Source organism: Nansenia antarctica (genome assembly GCF_963989245.1).
Source record: "Nansenia antarctica genome assembly, chromosome: 7".
NCBI lineage: Eukaryota > Metazoa > Chordata > Actinopteri > Argentiniformes > Microstomatidae > Nansenia > Nansenia antarctica.
The window spans coordinates 3,936,842-3,952,688 of NC_137677.1; positions in this window are offsets into that span (position 1 = coordinate 3,936,842).

Sequence of the window (15,847 nt, forward strand, 5' to 3'; positions counted from 1 at the left end):
TGAGGTTGGACTGATTTAATATACCTTTAAAATAAAAACCGTGCGTGAGTAGCTACTAGCTATCAGCCTAAGAAACGTGGCTTTCATTTTGTCACTATAACATTTTCGAAATGTCGTTAGGTTTGTGCTTTGTTTGTAGTTCTGTCTGGATGCTGTAGTAGCAGTGTAGCAGCCTGCTGGGTGATGTAGTTCCTGCTGGGTGATGTAGTCCTGTCTGGATGCTGTAGCAGCAGTACGTACAGACGTGTAGTGTACTCACCCTGCTACTATGTGTTGCCCCCCCCTACTCACCCTGCTACTATGTGTTGCCCCCCCCCCTACTCACCCTGCTACTATGTGTTGCCCCCCCTACTCACCCTGCTACTATGTGTTGCCCCCCCCCTACTCACCCTGCTACTATGTGTTGCCCCCCCCCTACTCACCCTGCTACTATGTGTTGCCCCCCCTACTCACCCTGCTACTATGTGTTGCCCCCCCCTACTCACCCTGCTACTATGTGTTGCCCCCCCCCCCTACTCACCCTGCTACTATGTGTTGCCCCCCCCCTACTCACCCTGCTACTATGTGTTGCCCCCCCCTACTCACCCTGCTACTATGTGTTGCCCCCCCCTACTCACCCTCTACTATGTGTTGCCCCCCCCCTACTCACCCTGCTACTATGTGTTGCCCCCCCCTACTCACCCTGCTACTATGTGTTGCCCCCCCCTACTCACCCTGCTACTATGTGTTGCCCCCCCTACTCACCCTGCTATTATGTGTTGCCCCCCCCCTACTCACCCTGCTACTATGTGTTGCCCCCCCCTACTCACCCTGCTACTATGTGTTGCCCCCCCTACTCACCCTGCTACTATGTGTTGCCCCCCCCCCCTACTCACCCTGCTACTATGTGTTGCCCCCCCCCTACTCACCCTGCTACTATGTGTTGCCCCCCCCTACTCACCCTGCTACTATGTGTTGCCCCCCCCCCCTACTCACCCTGCTACTGTGTTGCCCCCCCCCCTACTCACCCTGCTACTATGTGTTGCCCCCCCCCCTACTCACCCTGCTACTATGTGTTGCCCCCCCCCCCCTACTCACCCTGCTACTATGTGTTGCCCCCCCCTACTCACCCTGCTACTATGTGTTGCCCCCCCCCTACTCACCCTGCTACTATGTGTTGCCCCCCCCCCCTACTCACCCTGCTACTATGTGTTGCCCCCCCCCTACTCACCCTGCTACTATGTGTTGCCCCCCCCCTACTCACCCTGCTACTATGTGTTAAATAAATACATAAATACAACACTGGTTAACTGCAACAATATTCATTTACTGTAATCACAACCAAAGCCTCTTTAGGCGACCTGATCCTTCACACATGGTAGGTGGTTGTTTGAATACAGTTTCTATTCTTAAATGTATGTTCTATTAAATGTATGATTAATATTATTATTTTTATCGTAATAGTTACATTTGTGGTTTGAAGTGATTAAAATGCATAGGAAAACGTTTATTGTACCGTAATCTCTGATCAGTATATTCATAATCAATTGAACTCAAGGAGTGTGTAGTACAAGGATTTGTTGATTTTATAGAACTCCTGTACATTGTTATTTAAAAAGTTGGTGCCCTTGCTAATGAAGACTCCTTGGTTCTGGGTACTGCAGTGAGATATGGTTCTCTGATCAAATTTACAGGACATTGTGTATCTAATAATCACCTGTTATCTCTGGTAGATATATAATCAGGGTTATGTATTAAATAGCTCCTATATGCAAAGCAATATGCTCTGGCTGAAATGCAGAGGCATCAGGATTTCCTGACTCCTTAATTTTCTTCGTTTTCAGACAAAAAAAAAATGTGTCACCTTTTTGGGCCATCACCAGTTTGCACCCCTGCTTGTACTAAGCTCATTAGACTTTCATAAATCTTGTTCTTCAACAATTTTTTTGGTGTAGGTTTGTGTTGTGTTTGTATTAAACATATAGGGAGAGAGGTTTTATGACTGTTTAAGCAGTGGAGTACACATAGTACATGATTGTCATCCCTCCTATCGTCACTGATCCGGCAGGATGGGTACAAGCGACACAATGAAACCGTTGACATCCATTGTTAGATCTGCTATGTTTGTAAGTGTGCATGTGATCAGCAGTACATGTGTTTTAGGCTGCAGACCCTGCTGTTGTGAAGAAGCTGCCTGACCTCCCAGAGCTGGAGTTCATCGGGGTGACACAGGCCAGCTTCAAGGCCCAGGTATGACCTCTGACCCTGTATCACGCCCTCGGATTGAACAAGAGTGAGATTGTGTGCAATAGATAAAGCATGTCTATTATAAGTAAGTCAACCATCCATGCCATATCATCGCCTCTATCATGTCCTTGGTTCAATTCCGTCCATCGAACATATGCTGCAAGTCATCCCCTCCCTCTCTCTCACCCATACTTCCTGTCAATCTCTACTGTCTCTATCTGTCTCTACTTTCTCTCTCTCTCTCTCTCTCCCGACGTAGGCGGTCGCATTTTGCTCCCTCTACCCTCCCACCACCGTTGTCTTGTCTGCTTTTTCCTTTCCTTGTAGTCTTTGGTTGTATATGTTCTATTGTAAAGTGCTTTGAGTTGCATTTCATGTACGAAAGGCGCTATATAAATAAAGCTTTACTTACTTACTATCCTAATAAAGCAAAAATGCCCTATTTATTTTTTTTACTTTTGTGTTTTGTGTCTCAGGCTGAGGAGATGGCTGTCTGTCCACACACTGAGGAGATGGCTGTCTGTCCACACCCTGACAGCACTCAGACAGCCTTTGATGCCTTGGCCACAGTGAGGCTTCTGTGAGTTATTACTTTTATACTTTTTATGCAGTATGTCTGTTTGTTTATGTTGACGTAAAGATGATTATTATTATGGTACTTCACATTTGTTGACATGTATCGTTTCAAGACTGTGCGTGTGTTTCTGTGTGTGTGTCAGGGGGGTGGAGGTCCAGGCCCAGAGTTCAGAGGTCAGGGCCCTGAAGGCAGAGGAGGCCCTCCAGGCAGCGCTGGAGAAGATCCAGAACCTGGAGAGACAGCTACTCCAGGCAGCGCTGGAGAAGATCCAGAACCTGGAGAGACAGCTAGCTGAGACGGCCCAGTCTGGAGCCCAGAGGTTGGCTACCTCAACCACAGACCAACACCATGACACACCTCAACCACAGACAAATCAATAACACATCAATTATTATGTACATACTAACACGCATAGATCACCTTCATAACACATAACAGTGATATTGCAGGTAGAAAAACATAATACATCTTTCTGTGAAGATAGTTTCCCCCCACCAGAGCAGGCTGTTTTGTATAGGCCTGAATCCTAATTTCAAATATACACTTAATTCAACTCTTTGTGCAAACCTCCCATTGGCATTGGCAACTTAATGGCCTTGGAGCCTGCGACTGATATACTGTAACCCACAGTAGGCCTAGAAGAGAAGGCATGAGTACTGTACTCTGTGATTTAACTCTACTCTCCTTCTCCTCTTACAATGCAGGGTTGGACAGTAACGCTTTTTTACTTGTCCGGAGCAAGTAAAACATTCGCCGGGTTTGTTTGCGCGAGCCCGACGACGCTGCTAGATCCTGGATATGTTTACCTGTGTGCAGGAAGAACAATAGACGGCACAGGCGCGAGACTAGACTAGATGATCGTGGATTGAAGATATTATTGTCGGGCTCGCGCAAACAAACCCGGCAAATCTTTTACTTGCTCCGGCCAAGTAGAAAAGCGTTACTGTCGAACCCTGTAATGCAATCAGTGACTGTTTGAATTTGGACACTCATACGCATATATTTGCATTACAGTGAGCAAGAAATCTGTCGTGGCAGGCCCAAAGAAGGTAGCCACACCTGAGCCCAAAGTAGTGAGTCAGAAGCCTGAGCCCAGTCCCAAACCCTCCAAGCCCAAGAAACTACAATATTTGACAATGAAAGAAAACAGAGTGAAGTATTTGAAAAGTATTGTATTGTGTATTAAAAAATGTATGGACTCACTGCAATGTCGCTTTGGATAAAATCGTTCGCTAAATGACATACTGTATATATTGTCAGCGTCTTTGAGCCTCGGAAAAGCGCTATATAAATGTAATGAATTATTATTATTATACATACAACAGTATATAGAAGGGGACTTGCTTTCATTTCACATTGGTCATTACACCTCATCTTCAATGACCCTTCTTCCTGGTGGGACAAATCGTGAGCTTAGAATTATAAGGTTCTATCTCCGTTTAGAATTATAAGGTTCTATCTCCGTTTAGAATGATAAGGTTCTATCTCCGTTTAGAATTATAAGGTTCTATCCGTTTAGGGCAGTTCAGAGATATTGAGCGTCAAAGTTTTTACATTCCATTATGTTTTGTGAGATGGAACCTTTGTATTTGATTAATTACTAACTCAAAAATGTCAACATTTTAAAAATAACACAGGCATTAATAAACACCTAATGGATCAGATTATGTAAAAAACTCAACTTTTATTTGTATAGCACTTTTCCTGCAAATGTTGCAGCTATTAGTAGATATTACATTACAACTATTTAGCAGACGCTTTTATCCAAAGCGACTTACAATTAGAGATTACAGGAACTGTAATGGAGTCATTTAGGGCTGTAAGTGCCTTCCTCCAGCACACCACTAGTGGTAGTGTTCCCAGGTTGGATTTGAACTCATGACCTTCTGATCATGAGTTCAGATCATGTGGTTTGTCCTTTCCCTCTTTCTCTCTCTCTCTCTCCCCCCCTCCCTACCTATCATTTACCATTGAGAGTACAATGTAGCTTTTTTTTCTATTAAGTATTTGTAATATTTCTATTAAATTGTAATAGTAAGTGGCCTGGGGTGTTCCAGTGGTCTAGCACCGCGGTCTACAGTGCACACATATTCCCATGTCGGCATGGGTTCTAATCCGGCCCATGCCCTGCTGACATGCCCTCTCTCCCTTCTTCTCCTTACTTTCCTGTCTGTCTTCACTATATCTGTCTAATAAAATGAAAAATATGAGTGGGACTGCCCCACTCAGATTTTTTTTTTTTATGTGTTAATTGTTCTAACTAATAAAAGTTCACAGTATTATTAAAGCCTAATTTGATTGATTCTATTTGACCATTCTTGCACTAATTCAGCAATTCTTTGCACAATGTTAATTAAACTACTTGGAGTCAGATTATTGACATCAAGTTATGCTTTGCCATAAACAACATACAGCCACATTGCTAAACCGTTCCATTGTAACCAGTGGTGTAGTCTAGTTTTTTCTAGTGGGTATACTGTGATTTTTTCTTTCTTCCATATTTCATGTCGCATCTCCCCCCGTTGATGGTATATGACGCTATAGTCAGTCCCAATGGTCCAAAATTCAAGTGCTTCGTAACACAGACTGGGTGAATTTTATGAATGAAAGTGAAAGTTCTGTCACAAAATGCTGTTACGTATCCTCACACATTTTTAAGTGGGTATATGGAAATCCTTGGCCTTACCTAGTGGGTATACGGCGTAGTCCTGCGTATCACCTAGACTACACCACTGATTGTAACTGCCAAGCTATTACGCCCTACATCCCGTTAACACGAAAGGACACCCCATAGTCTCTCTTTACATCATAGGAGAATCTTTCTCTTCCTCTCTCTTGGTCTCTCCTGCTGTCGTAGAGGTTGTATTGGCTGGAGGGGTCAGAGGTGAGAGGTCGGGGGGCAGGCTGAGGGGAGGGTGAGGACCACCGCTGGGCGCTCGGTGCGGAGGAGCTGGAGGAGACGGAGCTGGACGGCAGCAGGAGACCCAGAGAGAGAGGCCCGGAGAGCCTCGCAGGCGGCCCGTTCTCCCTCAGCTGCTATCACCTGAGAAGGAGGTGGTTTTACTTTACTTACTTACTTGCATACATACATACACACACACACACACACACACACACACACAAAAGCAGAGACACATAACCACACAATAATGGTCATATTCACAAAACGCTTGGACTTATAAAGACTAAAACATGACATTGTTCTCCATTACTCATTGTGCTTTGTTATTGTATTAGTACCACTAATAGTACCACAATACAATATTGTATTGTAATCATTTGCTTGATCTTTGTTATTGTATTAGTACCACTGTAAACATAACAGGTGCAGATACTACTGTATACCCCTACTGTCAGCCAGTCATCTTCCTTCCATTTAGATTTGATTGACAAATCAATCAAAATATGACGTTTTGTTGCAAAATGCAATGTACTTTCCTACAGTATATACTTATCCTGTACCGCTCATCTGTTATCAGACTTTGCTGAGGTGCTGGAACTGAAGAGTATCAATAGAGTGCAAAATAGCAGCATCTGCACACTCAAACACTGCAAAAAAAAAAGAAGTTAATTGCGAGCTTTCGGTCATATATGCACCATATCATTCTGTTTTTAATGTGTTTGTCGTATATTTCTGTAGTATGTATGATCTATGTATGAATATGTAGTATATTTTAAACACACACACATACCAGGGCATGCAAGGACATGATGCCCTCTAACAATGAGGGTTCTATGGCAACCAGATGACCAACAGGGACCTCTGGGGGTTGGGCAAAGACACACATACACGCTGGCCCCTCCCCGCTGGAACGAAACGGGGAGAGAGAGAGAGAGCGTTCTCTTTCCAGCCCAGGTCCACGGGGAACAGACGTAATGTATATATCTGCCTGTAACTGATTAAATTGTCTTAAACTCAATATCTGTTCTTTGATTCATAACCAATAGGAAATACTCAACACATGGCGAGCCTAGCAACGGAGTCTAAAAAAGGGAAATCTACGTTTGAAAACTTAAGCTGAAGCCACAGCTCTGAAGACGGTAAGAACGAAAATAGCGCTATTTTCTGTTTAAACTGCGAGGGGCGCGTGTACAACAGCTGTGTTTTCAAGCATTTTCTTTGAGACTAAAACAACCTTCAACTTTAAGGTTTAAAGTAAAGTAACTTGTTGGAAAAGGAAACACATCTTTCATAGTCTTTAAGCCTGGGTTGGTGATAAGGGCCGAATTTGGTAATTCGTTTTTTGGTGTAATATTGTGTTAAGATATTAGTTGAGTAACTAATAGATATTGTTTGGACGGTATTACGGAATATCGTGAGTGTGTGTGTAGAATTGTGTTAGTGTAAATGGACTGTGTAGTCTATTTTGTATTGTAGCAGTGAAAAACATACTCTTTGTCTGTGTGAAAGGACGCCATTAAACGGAGCAAGAACACGCACGCTCGGGCACGCGCGCAGACACGCGGACACACAGGGCCTTTAGACATCTCTGTGAAGAAACTGTGGAAACGTGAATACATTGTAGAATATTTGAATGAGATAAATAATAGTTTAACTGGATTGAAAGATAATCGTGAAGTTGTTGTGTCGTGGAAGATGGCATTATTGTGGAAAAACAATGTTATGTTGTAAAGATTGATCTGGGAGTCCACGGCGGGTTTCCCCTCATAGGAGAAGGACAAAGACTAGCCCCTCCTTCCCCTACTCCATTTTACATGGAAGAGCTGGCGCATGCGCAATCGATGCGCGTTAGCCGGAGCACAGCTCCATCTGCTGGCCAAAACACGACAAGACATTTTTAAAACATTGGCTCTCTGTAAATTGATGAAATACAACCCTCCTTCATTGATGATGTTTGTAAATGATCGTTATATATTACTTTAATTAATTTAATTAATTACAAATTGATTGAATTAATTATTCAGATCATTTTATTTTTCTGTTTTCACAAAACTTTGATCAATTGTTTTGTGACAATCTAATGATATGTTGATAATAGCTAATTGACTTCACAGGTTTACATCAATGAAGTGTCAATGAATAATTCTAACTAATCATTCATTCCTTTCACTTAACAAGTCGATTTCTTTACAGATTGTAATTAATAATTAATCATTCATTCCTTTCAAATAACAAGTCGATTTCTTTACAGGTTGTAATTCATATTTGTAATTTACATCTTTTATTTTAGTTAGGTCATGTCCACAGCTTTTGATTAGGAATAGCAGAATAGTTTGTATTGATAATTAAGCAGTAAAAGGGTTTTTGTAAATCAGTGAATACTTAGGTGTTGACCAACCTTTGTGATTTAATAATTGTGTTGACCAGAACTGTAATAAGTATTGAATGAGTAATTAAGTGACACATATTCATAAACAATTAGGAAACACATTTAAGTATAAAGTACTTACACAGAGATTAGATTTAAGTTAATACTGCACTGACATACACAAGAGGCAAATCTGTTATTCTGAGTTGCAGGGTTTTGTGGGGACGGTTAATACAGTTATATTGGACTAGCATTTGTTTAGCAAACAAGGCAATAGGAAGGTGGGTTGTGAGAAAAGTACACCTTATAGAATATTTTCAGCATATTGAGCAGTATAAATCAATCAGCTTAAAATGGGAGCAAATTCAACGAAGGTGTTAAAAGATATTAGTGAGGATAGTGGAATATTGGCAACTTTATCCCCTATGGCTATAGTGGAAAAAATGAATCCTCTTGTTAGGGAAATTAGCAAAATGTCAACGAAATGGAATAGCCGTTGGGCATACATTGAACAGCCGTGGCCGAAAGAGGGCAGCCTTAATTTACAATTAATTGCAACATTGGAGATACTTATCAATGTACACAAGGCAAATCAGAAAGGGAAAGATAGGTCAGAGAAACGCAAGTTAGAATTAGACATCTTAGACCTCTTTAAGGTAGAGGGGCAGAAAGTAGCATCAGCTTGGAATGAGAAAACAGCTCACATGAATCCAGAAAAGAAAAATGAATTGGCCAGAACACTGGAACAGAAATTGAACATTCCATTCACAAACATGTGTCCAGTCTCCAGTCCCCCTCCATATGCTAAGGCAATGAAGGACCATTCCCAGAAGAAGAAGAAGGAGCCAAGGGGAAAAGGGGACGACAGGAGTGACGAGGAAGATGACAGCGAAGATGGCAGTGAAGACTCAAGTGATGACGACAATGCTGATGAAGGCTACAACGCTCGGGTCAGGAAGATGATAGTCACAGCCGAAAGGAAAGGTGGGAGAAGACGCCCGGAGAAAGCGGAAAGAGAGGAAGATTGTCACCGAATGTCATCAAATACATTAAAGAACTGTCCAGTGCTGATTCGGGGTAACAAGATGGAATATCATCCGTGGCATCATACAGATCTGTCTGAAGTGATCGAGAAACTCCCAGTTCTGGAGGAGGGAGGACATTCGTGGACGCGAGAGGTCGACGTGATACTGACAGGAACGCAGGCCGCAATGGGAGACCTGAAAAGACTCTTAGCTCTTATTGCAGGATTGGATACAATGCAGGAAATATTGATGAAGGCAGGACTTCATAGATATATCAATACATCAGTTTATGATCCAGAGCTCTTCGCAGCAAACAGAGGCAAACTGTGGAAAGCAATCAGAGAGACTTACCCTACTCACATTCACCCAGACAATATCATTGTGAAGCCACTGGGGGGGGATGAGAATCCCAGGGGTTATGTTGCCCGTGTGCACTCTCAATGGAGAAGTGTGACAGGGAAAGACGCTGAAGATAACCCCTTAGAAAAATCCATAATCAGGGAAAAAATACAAGAAGGGCTTCCTACCCCAGTTAAGGATAAGCTAGCAGAAGTGGTGGGGCTACGACACATGAACAAAGCTGTTTATATAGACCACGTAGCTCATCAAGTTGAGTTATATCGAAAGAATATTCAGATACAGAAGGCACGAGACGAAGAATCCCTCAGAATATTGACTCATTTGCAATTGACTGAAAGCGAGAGGAACATAGAGGGAGTGCAGGCTTTAGCCCCACAGCAACAGCCACCTGGAGTGCAGACTGCTACTTACCAGTCCTACCCACAGGGGCCACAAGGGGGGTATCCATACCCACAAGGGCCACCAGGGGTGCAAGCGGTTCCATACCAGATGTACACACAGCCTGGCCAAGGACCACCACCAGGGGGATGGACAGCAGCAGGGAAGGAGATGCTAGAACCATGTTACCAATGCGACCAGAATGGACATCTAGCCTGTACCTGCTGCAACAGGCCCCAGGGGGGCGCAGGGGGGAGCCAAGGAGGAGGATATTGGCCTCCTACTACACCTGCTCCAGGAGTGATGAACCCTTACAGAGGCCCAGCAGCTGGCCTATAGGGGTGCCCGGAAGATCCGAATGGGAGGTGCCAGCTGGTGGTGACACAGAAGCCTGAAGGCGCCACGCACCTCCCTATGTCTAGAGAATATGTGAAGACAATCGGATTTGAGGGAATTAAACAGCTGATTCCTACAACTGAGCTTGTAGACTTAGAGTACAAGGGACAGAGAGCAACTCTGTCAACACTTGTGTCAGAACACACGCCAACAGGGCTGCTAGGGAAAGATGCTCTATGCCAATTGAACTGTACAGTAAAATGCACACCTGACGGCTGTCAGGTGACGGTGCCATCCGGTGTTCAGATTCCATCGACAGCCAGAGTGATTAAGCATAGAACAGACCTACAAGCTTTGCCTTTAAAGGGAGCTGATATAGAATATTGGGTTGATGGGTCTTGTTACGGGGTAGGAGAAACGTTGTGCGCTGGGTATTCCTTAGTTAAAGCACAGAATTCAAAGTTTATTGTAGAACAGGCTGAGGCAGTTCCTCAGCCTTGCTCGGCTCAGTTGGCTGAATTGATTGCCCTCACGGAAGCATGCAACTTGGGAACCGGACGGAGAGTGACAGTGTACACCGACTCTGCCTATGCACATAATGTTTGTCATTTTAATGGAGCTGTATGGAGGGGGCGGGGTTTTAAGAGAACTGATGGTACGCCTATACAGCATCACGCACAGATCATGAAGCTGTTACAAGCCATGATGAAGCCAAAGGAATTAGCCATAGTGAAGTGTGCCACACACAGGTCTGACTCATCACATGTCACACAAGGTAACAGGGCTGCAGAAGATGCAGCCAAAGCCATTACAGGAGCAGACAAGGCAGGTAAAGGTCTTCTGGTCACACATGAAAAGCAGTTACAGGGCATGGTCACACTTGAGGATTTATTGATGTTACAGAGTAGAGTAACTACGTTAGACAAGAACGTTTGGCTAGCAAGGGGGGCAAGTCAGGATGACACAGGTCTATGGAGGAATCATGAGGGGTTGGTTGTAGCACCCTCAGATTTATTAGGCATGTTAATACAGGAAGCTCATGGATTAGCACATGTGGCTAGGGGGGAGGTAAGACGCAAGATCACCAAGAAATATGGGTTTTGGAGTCCATATTTGATGGAACAGATTGACCATGCTTTAGGTCAATGTGGGGTCTGTTGGAGAAACAACATCAGAGTGGGTACACCAGTGGTGTCTGGGCATATCCCTACCCCAATAGGGCCACGGGTGGTGGACAGGGGGGTGGATGTACAGAGTAGGCAGGATGTTGTGCCAACAGGTGCCGAGGTCCCCAGAGAACCTGAGAAGGAGGAGCTACGAGGAGATGCTGTGGTGTTGCCAGAGCCAGTGGCAATGCCAGTGTTACAGCCAGTGACATTACCGGCAGTGCCTGAAACCGAGGGGACAGTGGAAAGCTGTCCAGATGCCAATGAACCAGAAACCAACGAAGCAGAGAGTGCTGACAGTCTGGAGGTCCAGCCTGGGAGTGTCCAAAGCCTGGACACCTGTGCTACTGGGGATGCTGGCGAGTGCCTGCACCATGCTTCAGATGATGCTGAGGGCGACTCCCCAGACCTTGATCAGCGTGGGAGGGGACCAGGCGGCTGCCTGAATCTCAATGACACTGACGGACGACGACCAGTTAGGAAAAGATTAAAGACTATGAATAGGGTAGTGAAGCAGCAGATCAAAGGGAACGACGGGAATGGACAGCAGATGATAGCATGGCTGGAAACGGTCTTAGGGGCATGGGAAACTTATTTTGCTAAGATAGGAGCACCTATTATAGCAGACATGATTTTTGACTTTCTTAGGAGGCAGGGCCTCATTGACTGTTTTTGGAAAATCAGTCACTCAGTCCACGTTAATGAACTTTTCAGAAGACTAGTCCTCACCTGAGGTGAAGATCTATGCATTAATGCATTCCCTTTGTCCTATGCTTACTGTTGGAGAATTATGTGTTATGATAACTGAATGTCATTATTTGTGTATTGTTTGTTTGTTTCTATATCGTGTGATTGAGGTCAGTTGAGAAGTGATGTGGTGGTTATACAAAGCTAGGAGAGAGGTTCTGTTCCTAGCGCAACGAAAATGGAAGCTCCTGACTATGAAAGTGTTATCAATCTGAGACAGCGGTAAAGGCTGTTCTCCAACTGGGTACAAGTGCTAGTAACCTCTGACCCTGACGCTTCAAGGACAAAGAAAACATCGGTCGTTGGAAGTTTCTGTATTGATTTGTGCATGATGAACTGTGTTTAGTTTAATTGTGATTGTTATTTTCAAAATTCTTTTTATTATTGGTTGTTTTCTATTTTTTGTTTATGATATCTTTGGTTCCTAATACTGGTCCTGGGTTGGTCTGTGTTATTGTGCTTCTTGTGTTGTGTGTTGGTGTAGTTTTTCTGTCTGTTGTTGTTTATTTTTTAATTTTTTATTTTATTTTAAATTTTTTTTTTTTTTTTTGGGATGTTTTGTGGGGTTTTGTGTTTTTGTTTTTGTTTTATGGTAGTTTAGTTTCGGAACACCCTCTGGGTGGTCCGAGGGGGGATGTGTCGTATATTTCTGTAGTATGTATGATCTATGTATGAATATGTAGTATATTTTAAACACACACACATACCAGGGCATGCAAGGACATGATGCCCTCTAACAATGAGGGTTCTATGGCAACCAGATGACCAACAGGAACCTCTGGGGGTTGGGCAAAGACACACATACACGCTGGCCCCTCCCCGCTGGAACGAAACGGGGAGAGAGAGAGAGAGCGTTCTCTTTCCAGCCCAGGTCCACGGGGAACAGACGTAATGTATATATCTGCCTGTAACTGATTAAATTGTCTTAAACTCAATATCTGTTCTTTGATTCATAACCAATAGGAAATACTCAACATGTTCTTCAGAGTTTTGAACACAGTATGTTAACATTGGAAAAATGTGTTGCAAATACATAGTGTTTTGCAGGTGGGGGAGTTTGAATGAAAGAAGTGTTATGGATTTTGGAGACCGTGGTCATTGAATGCATTTTGTATGAAAGCAATGCACAAATCACAGAGAAAGAGTCGCAGTTTGGTCCACATGGACTTCTGCTTGGCTGACTGTATGAAGAGTTGTGACTCTGTGACTTCAGTATTGAACACTGCGACTTAGCGACCGTAAAAAACGGTATTGTAAATGTCTTGGGAGTCACAGTGCCCCTCATGGGAATGTGCAGACTCAGACGTTTGTTACTGATGTCAGTTCTTCTCTGTTTTCAGACCAGGAAAGACACGCATCTTCCCACACACACTTTAATTACTAGTTATTGACCTCCATGTCCCTCTAAAGAAACTAATTGATTATCATTATGGCCCCAAACTCAGCTTCTGAAAAAAAATCTCAAGTAATTTATTTTTACATTACAATTGATTGGGGAATCAAATCCAGTTAGTATCATTATACAAATTATATTATTATTATTATTATTATTATTATTCCTACTACGTAGTAGTATTGTTATTGGTGGTTTACTTCTTATTATTCTTTTCCTGGCTTTGGTCAAAAAGCTCAAAAAGTCCCTGACCAAAAATGCTATGAATGTGCATGCCACAACTATGCCACATATTGCAGGGGATTGTGGCACATTTCCTTTGGCCGCTACACACACGTTTATCTGTGTTGCTCATTCCACGAAAGTTGTACCTCGTTGTAAAGGTGACTAATCAGGCTTTCCAACGATATAAAATACAATACCAGTTGGTATTATTAAAGGGGAGGAAGAATCGACTGAAATAACGTTTCCAAACTTTTTGGGAGGAGTTTATATCTTGTCATGACAGAAATCAACGTGATAATGACGTCAGTCTGCTGCGTGGCACCACGTGCTGTCTGATTGACACCTGCACACCTGCACGTGCGCTGCTGATTAACGGTGGACTGAACCATGCAATGAATAAATAGAGGGGTAAATAATAAGGCTTAATTTTGTCAAACATAGAGAAACAAAACTCCAGTTTGTTTTTTTAATACATAGAATTATAATTTGAAGTCGGCTACGTTAACTTCCTTATGATAATAATAATATTATTATAAATATAATATATTTAAAAATATGATTCTCTTGGGCCCCTGTCAGTGATGGGCCCTTAGAATCGTCCTAATTTACCCACCCCCCCTAGCGGCGCCCCTGCCTGCACGTGATGCCTGATGCCTGACACCTGCACGCGCGTTGCTGATTGAAGACTCCATTTCCAGACTTCATTCTTCTGTATTTAACCTCTCTTTCTAAGGTAAATAATAATAATATTAACGATGATCTAATTTGGCTGAACGTAGACAATTCTAAATGAACAACCTGTATATGAATAGACAGCTTAGTAAGTATTCTACAAGCTGTAACTGTCGTACAACGTTGATAAAACAGATGCGTCATAGTAGCTAATTAGCTCGCTAGCTGAAGTCAATTGAAATGCTAGGCTATGCTACTAGCTCAAGTGTGAGAACAGCGACTTAGAAACCTATACATCTTTAGTCTTTAGTTGATGTTATTTACTTCTCTCTCGTGAATAATCGACGTCGCTAACTGCATTGCATCCATAGAAGACACTTTTGGCCAGCAACATTAATAGATAACTTTCTTTTCCAACTTGAATTTGAACTTGTTCCTTTATTAAACTGCGTGAGTAGCTACTAGCTAGCAGCCTAAGACACGCGGGTTTCATTTTGTCACTAGAACATTTTCGAAATGTTGTTACTAGGTTTATACTTAAGTACAGGGTTCCCACGGGTCCTTGAAATCCATGAAAGTTTGTGAATTTGAGAAAAAGAAATCAAGTCCTTAAAAGTTTTTGAAAATAGACATGGGTCATTGAAAGTGTTTGAATTCCCCCCCCCCTCTCTCTCTAAAAAAAATAATTATATATATTCAAAAGTGTTTTACTTAGCTCGTCAACTAGTAAATAAGTCTCTGTATTGCTTAACTTTACACATATTTCACAATATATTGTTTTGCTGTGCTAGAGAAGTCAAGAGACCATCTAGGTTTCACACATTCAAGCCTCTCTTTTTAATTGTTGTCTGAGCGGATAGTTCCTATTATTCTTTTCCTGGCTTTGGTCAAATAGCTCAAAAAGTCCCTGACCAAAAATGCTATGACTTAGCATGCCACAACTATGCCACATATTGCAGGGGATTTGGACACATTTCTTTGGCCGCTACCCACACGTTTATCTGTGTTGCTCATTCCACGAATGCATGATCCTTACAAGACAAGTTGTACCTCGTTGTAAAGGTGACTAATCAGGCTTTCCATCGATATAAAATACAATACCAATTGGTCTTATGAAAGGGGAGGAAGAATCGACTGAAATAACGTTTCCAAACTTTTTTTGAGGAGTTTATCTTGCGCATGACTGAAATCAACGTGATAATGACGCCAGTCTGCTGCGTGGCACCACGTGAGCTTAGTATTATAAGGTTCTATCTCCGTTTAGGGCAATTCAGAGATATTGAGCGTCAAAGTTTTGACATTCCATTATGTTTTGTGAGATGGAACCTTTGTATTTTATTAATTACTAACTATTTTTATTTTTTATTTTTTTTAAATAACACCACACAGGCATTGATAAACACCTAATGGATCAGATTATGTAAAAAAAAAGTCAATTGAAATGCTAGCTAGGCTACTAGCTCAAGTGTGAG